At 46.2% G+C, this 13,959-nt stretch overlaps 1 protein-coding gene across 1 annotated transcript in view; it reads right to left on the bottom strand.

The window, feature by feature from the left end:
* The window catches only part of PTPRF (protein tyrosine phosphatase receptor type F), a 371,540-nt gene extending 358,145 nt beyond the window's left edge, over nt 1-13,395 (bottom strand). Inside the window, exon 1 of the mRNA XM_050712309.1 lies at nt 13,290-13,395. The gene's annotated coding sequence lies outside the window, so the exon portion shown is untranslated. The remainder of the gene's footprint in view (nt 1-13,289) is intronic.
* Nucleotides 13,396-13,959: the final 564 nt, after the last annotated feature.

The raw sequence follows: 13,959 nt of genomic DNA, 5'->3' as shown, positions 1-13,959 counted from the left end.
GTCTCAAGATCCCACCCAGAGTGGTGACAGTCAACCTGGAGTGCATCACTTTTTATGAAAAGTTCAGGCTGTTTCCTGCTTCCAGTGCAAATCTGCTGCATCTAGTGTAGATAAGTGAAAGATATCACGCTCTCTACACTATCCTTTTAATGCAGGATCAGGGACACAGAAAGCATTTAATGAATTATTTCAGTTAAAATCTTAAAGTTATGTGGATCACTGAAAACAAACCAGTAATAGTAAGAAAACCTACATTTGGGACAAAAAGCTGCTGAAGTGCTCAAGTGAGCACAGCACGTAGGACAGGGCAGTCCTACTAACGGGGCAGCATGCAATAAGGAGTTCTTTGGGGCTTTGATCTTTTAGCTATTCAAAACCACACAGAAGTTGAATGCAAGAGGTACAATATCCCAAAGGATTCAGATTCCCACTTCTTTGTGGCAAACTTCTAAAGTTCTCTTTTTATGATCACCTTCCACCAAAATAAATAAGTCACTTCTAAGCAAAAAAATGTAAACCGAGGCATTTCCACTCAATCCCTTTCATGTTTTTCCACCGCCTCATCTGGAGTCACATGCTCAGCCCTGACCTTTCCAGATTCTCCTCTCTGCCTCACCACACTTATTCAGACTATCAAATTCATTTAGTGAAACTATCCTATCCTTTCACACTTGACTCTTTTCACAGACAAGCAGTTCATTTTCATGCAGACCCACTTTTAACTTCAAAAGGTTGCTTTGTATCTCAGCTTCTGATGTGATGTCCCTCGTTTAAAACATTTTCAAATAAGGATCTGAAAAACATCGTGGCTGGGAACACTCAGTGTCTTCCCCATCCCCCCTTAAAAAAGGAAAAAAATCCACTATTAAACCAAGCAGTGCATTCACACAGGGTTTCTTTAGCTTGACAGTAGGTCTCTTAGCTTGTCTGCACACAGCCAAGGTCACAGCGAGTGCTTGGAAAACCAAGCCCACAGCTGCCAGGTGGGGTTTGTCTCCTGGAGCTACCTGCACAGTGACACTTGCCTTGATGCTGGACCTCCTCTGAAGTTGCTTGTTTCCAGTTAGCCACACAGTTACAGCAAGGCAGCCCTTTCGAGGAGATCTAGCAGCATCAGCAAGAAGCAAGACAACCCGACAAACACCCAGCGTGGTGTTTGTTTTCCCAGTGGCCCCTGCACACCTCGCCCAGAGCGAGCGGGGACAACCCGCGGGCAGAACAAGCATCCCCTCACCATGCCATCGGGCATCCCACACGTGCAAGAAGCTCTGCAAAACTGAACACTTCAACTTATCTCACACCCAGACAAAAGGCTTTTTACCTGTTTGGAGATGCCTCAGCGATCACACAAAAAAAAAAAAAAGAGTTGAATTAACAACATTATATGCAAATCCATAAAGCAATTAGGTGAAAAGATACAGCAGAACGGCTGAAAAACTTACACCTTTTAAGCACACCTACAAAATATATTTGTGTCACAGCAAACTATTATGAAAACTAATGTAGTAGCTTTATTCATCAAAACATTTTTCACTTTCAGGCCACAAATACAGGAGAACACTTGTTCATAGCTCACTTCAGAATCTCAGTTTAAGAATTGTTTTCGACTTAAAATATTTATAACTCAGTAATTTCAGGGGAAAAAAAGCATACCGAGTAGCACATTACATTAAACTTCTCATTATCTGGTGAAGCATTTGAGTTTCCAAAAACTGACTTTTAAGTTAATTTTGCACAAATCTGGACACTCCAAAGTCAGGAATTCAGAGCTGGATCCTGTCTAGTCACTCACAAAACCTGTATGATGAAAACATATTATAATCATGCTGTTTTATTGCCAGAATAGGAAAAAACTTACTAAGAGCATTTTTAAAACCACATTTTTATTCCAAGAGGGTTTTTTTTTTTGTACAGGCTTTTTCTCCCACTAAACTTACCAGCTGTATTTCTACCACAACAGCCGCAGCAATGTACCCAGTAATGCACTGAACTAAGTCAGAATTGTAGCCACTATTCTCCTCATTTTGCTCAGATTTGGGCAAGGGTAGGATTTTTTTCCCCGAGTTGTAATACAATAGTTACTGCAGATATTCAGAAAAAGGGTAAGATCAAATTCTTTAGCATAAACACCTGTTCCCCCCTTTCCTTGAATCAAAATAGAAATACAAAAATTGAAAGAATCATTGTTTTTACATCAATTTTACTTTCTTACAGCAGGCATCTTACGTCAAAACCACAGCAGTGAAAAAGTCAAACAATTTTCCAGCTGGCTGCAACACCCGCTGATAAACAAAACTGGTTCAAGATGAAATCATGTCTTTTGTACTAAAATACTGGTCAAGCTGCTGACAAGGAGACAAATGAGTTTTTAAACCATTAATACACGCTCACATAAAATTAAAAATGATCCTAGAGAAAGAAATTTGGCTAACAGTGATATGCCTCTTCCAGCGCAATACTTCATTTTGATTTTTTGAGAAGTTATTAAAAAGGGAACATCTCCACTTGCCGGAATTCCATTTAATTCGTTATTGCAATGTACACTTAATGCAGGAGATTAGATTAGATTTTGACAAGTCTTTTACACCTCTCAGGACAGCATCGCTATTTCTGCTCAGGCTAGTAGCTTCAGCTACCAGCTAACCTGCACGGCGTTGACAACCCGCAATTAACAATTTCCTCCCTGCCTCCGTCCTCTCCCCTGGCTGGTGGCAGAGCCAGACGTCCCCGTGCACCCAAGGATCCCAGCTCCATTTCAGCATCACCCAAACCTCCAGAGGAAGAGGCAGAGCGCGGGCTCCAAATGGAGGCCACCACTAATGAAGGATGGCTAGCGGGACTGCCGACCATCCAAATATTTAACTGCTCTCCAGGTCAGGTGGGTTAATCAAACACACTTGCACATCCTGAGGGAATGTCCGTTATTTAGGTTTTCTTCAAGTTCTTACCTGACTTCAGGCTCTGTTGAACTACTGAGCCCTCAGCAACTATTAATACGTGCGTACAAAAAACGATGAAGCAGATGTCACTTTTCCACATTATCAGCTGAAAACATTGGAAAGTTCTTCCAAAAGAAATATTTTTGCTGCATACAAATCACATGACAACCCTCAGCACGTGTGCAGGCAGCACGCCCTGATGGGTGCTGGCAACACCCACGCCAGGTATCTGGAAACCCAAGTGATGCCAGAGGATGTAACCAGACCGTACGCAGGAATCTGACACGCAATGTTTCTCCCAGGCTTAACCATTAAAAATTACCAGAACAAGAGAACACCAATGTGCACGGATGAAGTAGATGCAAAGTGTTTTCAAAATATGACAATGGCAATGAAAATAAATTTAGGACTAAAACATAGCTTACTTTCACAGGTTTCTAATAGCATTTGTCTCCATTCAACAAGAATTTATGCACCATTTCAGCCTGATAAGAATTTAATTCTAGGTAATAAAGCTTTACAAATTGAATTCAAAGGGGAAAAAAAAAACAGCATTTCCCAATTATTTCCAGAGCCCCACAACTAGAGGCTTCAACTAAGGAAACACGGAAAGCTGCCACCACAAAAGCAGAGCTGACATACGACCCCTGAATACAGTGGCACTAGCAGACAGCTATACTAAAATCAATACTAATTCTGCACGCTTCTGTTATGAAAATAAAGCTATGAAATTCCCCCATGCCCACCTGCCAAAGGGACAAAACTCAGACCAACTTTGTCGGAGAGGATTTTTAAAGACTTTCTAAAGGCATGTAATGGATTCCAAGACTGAACGTGCACTGAATGTTCAGTGAACCAAATAACTTTAAATAGATTCCTCGAGGGAGTTTATTTTATATTTTTAAATCACTGAGACCTTGCAATGACAGTCTGATTCAGAAGAAAAGAAAGGCCAGTGCTCATGGGGGTGGGGTGGGGGGGTCGGTTCTTTCAGGGTTTTTTTTTCGAAAGAGGAATAGTTGTGCCTACTATAATTTCTTGCTAAGGATTTTAGAAATACCATAATCTCTACAAACCTTAAACTTGCACCATTTCTTCTGAAAATACACACCGAGCAATTTTAAACTTCCTCCTTGCAGAAGTACTGCATCAGCAATTAGAGAAAGTTGGTCTAACAAGAACTTGTAAGAAATTAATCAGAACCAGGCAGCTCACCTCCTTCAACTGCGGTTGCAGAAAGGCAGGAGACAGACCGGGTTCCCAAAACCACCAGGCCCAGACTTGAAACCCAAACGTAGCACAAATTAGGTCAGTTTGGGGATTTCAGATTAACTTCCTTCCCGCCCCTGCACAAACCGATGCCCATCTTACAAGCCACCACGGTCCCCTCTGCTGTGACAGCAGCGTCAGCACGAGATGCAAGAGCTCCTTCGAAGGGGAAATGTTTCCAACTGTGCCACGAAGTACGCAGGAAAACGAGACGAAGAGCCTCAACTGCTGCTGCCGTTAGAATGACTTCAGCAGGATTAGGCAGGGAGCTATGGGGGAAAAGGCTCAGACAATGAGTCCTTTCATGCATCAGAAACAAAACCTAACGTTAATCACACCAGCGATTCAGTTTCCTCTCCTAATTCCTAATCAGACATCAACAAATAAAGCGAAACACTTATTCTTATTTTAATTCTATGAAATAAACACGAGTGAATGGGAGCGCTCAGGCCGCGCTGCACGAATTCCTTCGCCCCTCTGCCTCCCGATGAATGGGGAGCCGGTTGGGAAAGCAGCTCCTCCATGCAGCCCGGTGACCGAGGAGGCCAGAACAGAAGATTTGGAGGACTGCTGCATTAACGAGCAGGAGAAACTTCAAAGCCAAGAGACAAACTCAGTTGAAACCCTCCTCCATACAAAAGAGACCTTGAACCATAGTCATTAGAAAAAACATCTGGCGCACTGCTTTGATTTTCAACATTAGTCATTGGACAGAAACAAAACATCTTTTTTTTTTTTTTCCCCAAAGCAGCAAATAATTGCAAATCCACTTCTACGTATAACCTATCATTTATCACCTCATCAGCGACTGCTTGAGTCTGATGGAATTAAATACTCAAGTCAGGCAGTTTTTGTTAAAAGCAATAATTACATTGTTACCAGAATATACAATTAGGTAATAAAAAACAAAAACAAATCTGCCTAGCAATATTTTTTATGCACTCTCACAGAAATATTACCAGACTGGAAACAGGGAACATTATAATAATAAAAAAAATCCACTTCCACCGAAGTATAGCTACTTCTAATTTAAAACTTCACCCACAGGCAAAAATACATAAATGATTAGCATTATAGTGTTTATTTTAATTACACTGTGCAACAAGAATCCAAGAGGCTGTTAACTCACTTCAGATACAAAGAAAGCCAATATCTGAGCGCTCATCCTCCCTTTATAACCTACACAGTTGTGTCGGCCCACCCCACCACCTAAACTCCTAAACATAACGTCTGCATTTCTCCTAACATCCAAAACTAACGCACAGGAGAGGTATAGCTCCAAGAAAAAAAAAAGAAAAAAACAGGAGGTCAGCAGATTCCTCACCTGTTCCTTGCAGACATCATTTAAGAGCATCAAAAATTCACTAGTCTTCCAAGCACTGCTCTTCAAAGTTTAATAAGAAAAAAATACATATCTTTAATTCAAACTCATATTTACAAATAATTCCCAGCAACATGACTGCTATGCAACGTGTTCTTTAACACTGCACAACCCACGGTGCCTACCTTGCACACCCAATGATACGAGCAAACAAAACACAGCTCATGGCTTCCAGTGTACAAAAGGCATTTTCCGCGCTGCAGCCAAGCTGTTGAGCCCAATAATTCTGTACAAGTCCTTTTACAATAAACATTTGTCCATCTATCTAGATGGTTTTGGCCAATGAAGAAACTTTTGATCACTCTTCAGAAGAAGAGACTTAAAGTTGAGCATCTTTTAAGATTGTGTGACACCACAGTGGGGGGACCATTGGAGGAGTGTGACAGCCTGTTGCCACAATCCTTCAGATCTCCTTCTTATCATCATTAATTACGCTCCTTATTTCTTACACAGACATAAGCAGAAGATTGTCACCGAGTTATTACAGCAGCACACTTTATTATGTTGCTCACAAAGTAAAAGCTCCAGGTAAGAAGCAGAGTAAGAGCCGAGCGCAATTATCAGCAGTAACAGCTTGCTCCCATAAAGCTGCTCGAGTTTTATCGCCAAGGCACACGTGTTACACTTCGGTGCATTCCTCCCGCACAGGTGAGAAGCACTCCTTGCAGCCACACGGCCTCCGCAGACCCAAAGAACCAGGGAAGTGAGCAGCAAGCGAGGGAAACCAGGGCAAAGCGTGCATTTAGCCGCCGGGAGGTGTGCATCTCTGCAAGGGATGGGACCTGCCTGCTCTATGCGGGGACTGCAAGAACCCACAAGGATCTCCTCCGAAATCCAAGCAGGGACAGCAAAAAGCTCGCCGTGCACCAACCAAGAAGAGGAGAGGAGCTGAGATCACGTCTGTAGCACAGGCTTCCACAAGCTCTCCTTGCACTGACCTGCTGGGCAAAGAAGTAGGATCCGGTACCTACAGACTTCAGAAATGAGGTTAATGAAGCACTATTCCAACAATCCAAATAAAAGACCTCAACAGGTGCTCTATCAAAACACAACACCCAAAGCACAAAGCACAGTTTTACCAGCTCTGAAGATATAGCCGGACCCAAGGAAAATTCAAACCAACGGGAGCAGCAAGACTTTTTACAACAGATTTCAATCTTGCAAGTGTTTTTGAAGGAGACAATACCTTCGTGCCGAAGTTTAGAATTTTATCTTAACATCGAGAGGCAGAATTAAAGCAGCAACCCTGCAATCTGCTGAAATATTTGTCTCCCTGGGTGTAACTCTTCAGGTCTGTGTTTTATTAATGGAAGCTACCCTTGAGCAAGGCTGCAGCAAGGAGACGGAGTCAGCATCTAGAACATGCCTTCAAAAATGCATACTTCAACCTCGGGTTAAATAAGATTTTATGAGGATGTTTTTCACCACATAATAATGCATAGATTAGAATGCATAAGACTGTAAAGGAATTTTGCCTGTGCTCAAGAACAGTCAACAAAACCAATTAGAATATATATCATGAAATTATTTCCACACCTACTAGTTCATAGGCTTAAGAGGCTAATTTTCATTGTTTATTTCAATTGTTTTGTATTTCATTTAACTTTGACATAGAAAAATGTATTATTGGATTTCGCACCTATCTTCTAGTCAATTTGTATCATTTTGCAAATTCTATATTACAAGTAGTTAAAACACAATGGAGAGTGCATTCATAAATTACAGGGATTTTGTTAAGAAAAGGGAATTACTATCGATTCTGCAACAACTAAACCTTTGATCAAATTCGATGAAACAAATGCTACCAAGATATAAACAAACGTAACTGCTTCATATGTGGAAAAAATACCATGTCATAAAGACTACAACTTCATCTAAAAGAGGCCCTTCTTTTTTTTTCCTTCCTCTCCGTCTTGTCTTCAAGGCACATGACACCTCAAGGCCTCCGTCAGTGTCCAAAAGGACCAAGGGTCCTTTGGAACCACTTCCGTGGTTCTCCTTCAAGATAAAAGATCAGAAGCACAACACCTGCCAGATAAGACAATTATATTTTTTTATATACACACCATAAAATCCAAACACTAGTCTAGCCTTTCATACTTCGCATATCTAATTTACCTTCCCAATTAATGAGCCCATGACGATAGATCTAGGCTGATGCAGACGATCTAACCTGTTGCTAGAACAATTACCAAACCTCCCCCAGAGGAATTGCCATACAATAACCCCAATTCCAGCCCTACTCATAAAACCCTCTAGGAAAGTAATGGCTTTTCCAAAACACTGCAAGACCTAAGTTTGTGAGGAAATTTAACTGAAGAATTGAGTACCATCTCATGAATAACTTCCCGCTCCTGCAGAGAGAGGAGTTATTACAAAGCTTAAGTGCCCGGCTGACTTCAGCAGCTAGGATGACACACGAAAAAAGAATCCATACACTGGAGGGATAAAAAAGCAACTACGCTATGTGGGTCCCATAAAATAGAACAGATGTTATCCTTTGCATACACACACGCAACTCAGTATCTAACGCTCCATTTGCAGGGGGAAAAAATAAGGAAGAGAGGCTGATTAACCCAAGAGATAATTCCTCTCCACAGTCAAATGCATGCATGCTTTGTTTAATTATAAGCAATGACGGGATTTCTAACGCTGCTTTTGAGAAAGCGATACCACATGACCAGTCTTCACATTTTTTCTCTGTTCAATTTCATCTGACAACTCCTAACTATAAACTTCGTGTGCCAACCTAAATAATTCCTCTCTCTCTCAGTAAGGCTGCATGAAAGTACTTACCCACTTGCCAGCTGCAGCTGAAATTTTGTGCCAAGAAATAAACGTCTTTGGGGCAGGTTGTAAACTGGAAGCTTCTATTCCTGCTGAAGGGCAAGAGTGAGAGCAGGACGACCCCATCCTTTCCCAGATTAATGGCATTTCCATATTTCAGCCTCAGAGCAGATTGCATTCAATAAAAGCATCTAGACAAAGCTACTCCCTCCTAGTGCTCAGCTGAGGTATTGGGAGATGCTTTATCAGTTTTGCTCTCAACCAGACTTTTTATGTACATTCCACCCTCTGCTCCAGAACTTCTCTTGCATGTTTGATCTCTAGAAAAGTTCTCAGATAATGGACTCCTTGAAGGAGCATGACCTATTTCACCATTTTTTTCAGTAAGGCACGGATATGTACATCCACTGGGTGCACACTAATATTAAACAGCGAGTACTTCAGCTTCCCTTCCTTAGCCTCCTTTCAGAGACCAAGGGGACTTCAACCCTCCTACAGGAAGGGAAAGCACTCGCAGGCGCTGGTGACCACAGCCCTTTTGAATAACGCACAGTGAAGACCAAGGACACATCATCTTCCATCTCCCCCACGGCTAATAAAGGCAAGCTGCAGAGAGAGCAGAATGGACATGCTCTGGGGCAGAACGGCTTATGGCCCCATCAGAAATTAAAAGAGGTTGTGAAGAGTTTAACATCTTCCACCAAGGCTGGAGCAGACATGGGGTTCTCCAGCTTTGCAGGGCTGTTTTGTCCGGCACCCTGGGATGTGCAGAACCACCAGTGAGGCACCGCAGTACCGGCATCCATGCACTGGGCTTCCAGGAGAGCACCTCTGACAGATGCCACCCTACAGTCTACCCTGTCCTCCTCCAGGCCCTCACAAGCCTCCCAGCTGCAGGACGTTACTGCCTGATTACACACCCTGCACTTTGTAGGGCTCCCCAAAGCTCTAGTAATAAATCACAACCACAGAAACAAAGTCACCGGCACACGTTGCTCCAGCGGAAAGCAGTCTTTTCCTCCTCACTCTACAATCCTTGGCCCCCTTCCCATGCTGAACATCAACCTATTTTATTTTGGTAGTGACCTGAAGGTTTGCCAAAACCCTGAAATGCCAGTTACAAGCTCAACTACGAGAAACACGTAAAGATGAACACCTACACCAGTAAAACCCAAATACCCTCTCCTACAGAAAACAAAAATAAAACAAACGTTAGTAAACACACACAAGCAAACCATAAGGTATATTAAAAGATGTCTCAAGACATGCGTTGGTACCATGAACTTGGTTTTTAATATACACAGTGTATGTATATAGCATGCCTCCACCATCTTCACAAATACAGCCAAGTAGTGCTTGTTCCCTTTGCTCGTTAAAGCTCTACAACTGGTGCCTCCTGTATGCCCACATGTACCATTTCATTAAGCTCACTTGACATTAGATGAAGAAAGAGTACAAGAAAATTGCATATTCCCTGCCTAAAGTAAACTTGTCATTTAAACCTTGCGTATAGATAGAATTTGATACAGCACTGGCGCAGTGAGTCATTCTTCAGTTTTAGAGTTTGTACGACAGTATTCTTACATATGTTTTGCAATACTTTCCAGTTCGCTACCACCCCATGTAATTATAAGTTTTTACTGGAAAGGAAGCATACATTTTGGATTTGAACACAGCGCTATCGTCTGTAGAAATGCAGCTCGCTTTTAAGACCAGATTTTGAGCAAAAGTAACTACATGCGAGAAGCCCTCACAAACTGTATTAAAGGTTAAAGTTAAGGCACTTCTTTTAAAGAAGAGTAAGCAATGATGGTGTGCATCGCAAATATTTTTCAACAAGCTCCTCCAAACGGTACACACAAGCAACTCACGTGCCAGGCTTCTTCAAAAGCTGTTTCTTCACTACACAAGTTAAAACTGCATTCATTCAAGGCTCTATATAAATTAACCGATATCTATTACAAGTGTTTTACTTGAGAACATGTTACTTTACACCTTCCTGTAGTGCAGTGAGATAATCCATGAAAGATCTTCCCCGCTGTGTTAGTTTCACCTTTTGTTTTTAGGTTGCATAACAGACGAGTAATTTAACTCAACCCTGACTTCTAAGAGGCACTGAAAAAAGAAAAAAAAGGTACTTAGAACTGAAATGGAAAGGCTTGTCCCATTTAATACTACTAACAAAATCAGCTCCGACTCCTGCCTAGCAGCACTCAGCTCACTCTAATGCTTTACAGGGAAGTTTACGACTTCAGAAGGCATCGGTCCCAACTTTCATGTGCACACAGCTACACGTTTACTACTTTGGTAGACCTCTTCAGTCAGTTTGTTTTTTCTGTTTTGGTTTGGTTTTCTTCTTTAAAGCTGGTTATTATTAAACCTTTCTGCTATCTCAATTCAAATCAAATGGACCCACTGAATTGTAGATCTCCTCTGATCTGATGAAAAAAAAGGAGAGGAAAAAATACCTCTGGACAATGAAAGGTAGCTGGTTAAGATTCAAGTACCTGCAGCAACAACTGTTTTCCCCCCCCCTTCCAAACTGCATATACTATGACCTACAAGCAACATTTTCTGCTTAAAAGTAATACTTAAATGGAGATCTATGGCTGAACGTTATCACAAGGATTGCACTTACTTGACAGTCTGCTATTAGCCAACTCCATTATCGCTATTTGCAGTTTTTAAATGTACAGATTCAGAAGTAACTGTACAAAGCCTCCATTACAAGTGGATTTATGGAAAGCCACAGCAATAATCATCCTCATTAAGCATATCTTCCCACAGCCCTGCATTATGTGGACACAAAGAGGAAAACATTTCTTCTCTGTTACCCACAAGCTTAGATCTTTCTCCTTATAATCACAAGCTTTGACTGTCTTCTCTGGTTTTGCCAATGACAGTTAGCTAATGCTCCCAAAAGCAGGGCTTAGTCTGAAAAAATTAAAAATACCTGCATAGCTCTCAGCCCACAGCCAAATACAGACACAGGGTGGAAGGTTTCTACTTTGATTTTCTGGACACCAACGTTTCCATTGCCAACATGTGTGAGAATAAAACGTTATCTATGGCTTCTACTATTTTGCTAACAGCCCCAACCAGTATTTCTCCAAGATATATTTACGGACACGCACACGCAAAGAAAAGGGCAGATGGCAATATTTGTAACTAAGCTGAATTATAAAAATCTCTTGAGCTGAAGCGACGCATTAACTCTTTGGCCACAAACTGCTTTAACCCCTTCACGCGTGTGGTCACGCTGCATCCTATTGCAATGAGCAGGACGCGTGCCAGTGACGTATGCGAGGAAACGTGCACGTTAAGATGTTGGGTTCAAGGCACAACCTGAGAAGTTTGATATTTGCACACCACGTGTCTGTGTTCCCCCTCCCAGACCCCAAACGGGCCGTTTCACCGTGCAGATTTTACTTCTTGCTCACAAAGGGCAGGCTGCTGGTCACGCACTTCGACGTGCGGCCGTCCTCCTACATCCTCAGCCCCACGGCTAACCACCACAGCAGAAATAATAAAGCCAGGACTAAAGTACACATGCTCCCTCCATAAAACTATTGTTGTGAGCCGAGCATTTCCTGCATCACTGTAAGGAGAGCAGCACGCTTAAAAAAATAAAAAAGCAAAGCTCTTTCTAAAGCCACAGAGGCAGCCTAGGAACAATCATGCAGTAACCAGACACAGAGATAAAGTCATTTGCATCAGAGGACCTTTGTAATCTCAAATTAAATTTGTCGTTTCTCTTAACATTTACTTTGAAAAATGAACAAAGGTGGTTATACACACAGAATGAGGAAACTGTATTTGCTCACCACCCCTGCTCAAGTTAGCCGTCTTCAGAGACCTCTAAACCAGCAATCGCTCGGCGTAACTTACAGCTGGAGCTCTGATTATCCGGTCGCCCTCAGCCTAAAGCACTTTTTACAGCTCAATCCCGCGCTCGACGCGAGAACGTTTTCACTCGACCCTGACAACGCAACTTCGTCCGGCGACATCCGAAACAACCACCCGACAACCACCCAACTCCGAACCGCTCCGACAGCTGCCCCAGTCAGTCTCCTGGAAACAGGAGCACATCTCTGCGAGCGCGGAGGTCCGCAGCAACAGATCTTTGTCTGCGGGCGCGGAAACCCTTCCTTCCACTGGGTTTACTCGTGCCGGGCTCCCAAAGCTCCTCCAGGTGGGTCTGGAGCCGAGTTTCCCCAGCACACGCACACACACACACACACGCACACACACACACCCGCTGCGCTGCCGCCGCCCGGCCCAACAGGTTGCGGGGCCCGGCTGCAGCCCCCGGGGGAGCGGAGGGGACGCGGGGAGGGGGGGGTCAGCACTAGGGCTGGGCCCCCCCCAGCCTCATTTTGGGGGCTCGCACGGCGGAGCCCCCGCTGCCCGCTCCCCGCCGAGGGCCCTTTGTTCTCGCCACCCGGGACGCCGCAGCCCGGGCGCTCTCCCCGGCGGCCGCTCGCCCCCCCCCGGGGACACGAGGCGAACCCCACCGGCCCCCCGCTGCAGCGCCCCCCCTCCTCCGAGCGCAAAACGGCAACCGGGGAAACGCCGCCGAGCCCTCCCCGGCACCCCCCTTCCGCTCAGGGCCCCGGGACACCCCCGGGGGGCACCCACCGGGACACCGAGCCCCACGTGTCCCCCCCCCACCCACCCCCGGCAGGTGCCCCCGGCTGCGCCCCGCGGAACCGGGCTTCCCCCTCCGTACCCGGCGGGTGGGGAGAGGGGGTTATGGGGGGGGGGGGGGGGGGTCCGGTACCGCCCGGTGCCCCCCCCGGGGACAGCCCCGCCGCTCGGGGGTGCCGGGGCGCGGGGCTCAACAGGCGGCGGAGTTTAGGGAGGATTAGGGAGGGGGGGGCTGTAGGGGAAGGCGCCGCGGCCGAACCACTTACCGGGGCTCCGGGGCTCCGCCGCCCGCATGCTGCCTCCGAGAAGCCGCCCGCTCCCCGCCGGCCCCGCTCCGCTCCGCTCCCTCCTCCGCCGCCAAGCAGCGGGACCGCGCTCCGTGCGCGCCGCCGCCGCCAGCCCGCCCCCGCCGGGGCCGCGCACCGCGCCCGCCCCGCCGCCGCCGCCGCCGCCGCGCCCGCCCCGCTACCGCCGCCGCCACCACCGCCACCTGCCGCCCGCCGGCTCACCTGGGCCGGGGCCCCGCTACCGCGCTCGGCCCCGCGGCGAGGCGAGAGGCGCTGCTCCCGGCCGGCCTCGCTCCCCTCACGGCCTGCACTGCGCTGCCGCCGCCTCCTCCTCCTCCTCCTCCTCCTCTTCGTCCCCACCCGCCCGCCGAGTCGGCCCCGCAGCCGGCGGGCACGGCACGGCACGGCACGGCCCGCCCCGGCCAGGTGTGGGCGGGGGCGGCGGGGCGGGGACGGGCACGGGGAGGGAGCGGCCGCGGCCCGGGGCTGGCGCCTCAGGAAGGAGCCGCCTGGGAGCGGGGGGGGGGACGGGGCCGGGGACGGGGCCGGGCGGGGGGACCGAGGGGGGGGTCCCCGGGGGCGGGAGGCGATCGCTCGGGGCCCGAGCGGGGTCGGCTCTGAGGGGGCTCTGCGCGGCCCCGGGCGGCCA

The sequence above is a fragment of the Cygnus atratus genome, chromosome 8 (genome assembly GCF_013377495.2).
Source record: "Cygnus atratus isolate AKBS03 ecotype Queensland, Australia chromosome 8, CAtr_DNAZoo_HiC_assembly, whole genome shotgun sequence".
Taxonomy (NCBI): domain Eukaryota; kingdom Metazoa; phylum Chordata; class Aves; order Anseriformes; family Anatidae; genus Cygnus; species Cygnus atratus.
Note: the sequence above shows the minus strand (reverse complement) of the source record. Positions and strands in the feature narration are given on the sequence as shown.